The following is a 1,082-nucleotide window of genomic DNA, read 5'->3' on the forward strand; positions in this document are numbered from 1 at the left end:
CTTGCAGTGATATAATTGATAGCAAATGAGAAAAGTAGTGTTGTTTAAATTTTTAATTTAAAACAGATCTCATGTCTGAGATGTTACAGGAATAAACACAAACTTCTTGTTTGGAACTGCCAGCAGCTGTGAGCCTCAGCCATGAGCTAAAAAAGCTTGAGGGACTGCAACAATTTTGAGTGACGTGTATAAAACAAAAACACCCCAAGCTATATAAAAATGTTTCTCTGTTGAGCTTAATTTTTAGTTGGCAAATAAATATTATGCAAGCTTAGGTACGTGAAGGTTTAAGAATACTGAGAGCAAATTACTAAACTTGCAACCACACAGATCCTCATTGGGCAATGGCAAACATAAGGTATCCATGAAAATTTCAGATGACTCTCGCGTGTTTGCATCATGATGTAGTGCTGATTACATGAGCACACATTATCTTTTTTCCGACGTGGTATCTCTGAATACCTAACGTACAGTTCCAAGTACACTGAAAAACATCACCCCTCAATGTTTCACGTTGTGCATTCAGTCACCGTACGCTTTTGAGATCATGTTCTTGACGTCTCAGTTCCCCATCTGTGTAATGGCAATAATACAGGTCTTGTGAAGAGGAATTAAAAGTTTGCAAAGGTGCTCCAGTGATTTGCCAGAGAAAAGTCAAAATGGGGAATGGTCCCCCTGCATTTGGAGCAAGGTGTGCATAAACAAATATAGGACCATACAGGAGAAAAAGGAATTGAACTGCTGCTCATTTTTAGCATCCTCCCATCAAGTGATATGAGGCAAGAATCCTCTGGGAAAAAATAGTGAATATTTATTCTGAATGAGGCTAGTCCCACAGTTACTTTTTATCCACAGTCCTGAACTCATCTGCCCTCAAATTATAGGATGTATTTCCAGGAATAGATTCAATATATATGTAGTTTAGAGATACAAATGCTGCCAGAATTGACTGCGCTGTGCAGCAACAAGAGACATGGTTGCATCTGGCTCCTGCCTAACAGGTCCAGAGGTAATCAAGTCTCTAACAGTCATTGTCAAAGGGAAGATGAAAAGCGGCATCTATCACGGTTGTGGGGAGCTGG

The sequence above is a fragment of the Pygoscelis adeliae genome, unplaced genomic scaffold, assembly GCF_000699105.1.
Source record: "Pygoscelis adeliae isolate BGI_AS28 unplaced genomic scaffold, ASM69910v1 Scaffold22, whole genome shotgun sequence".
In the NCBI taxonomy this organism is placed as follows: Eukaryota; Metazoa; Chordata; class Aves; order Sphenisciformes; family Spheniscidae; genus Pygoscelis; species Pygoscelis adeliae.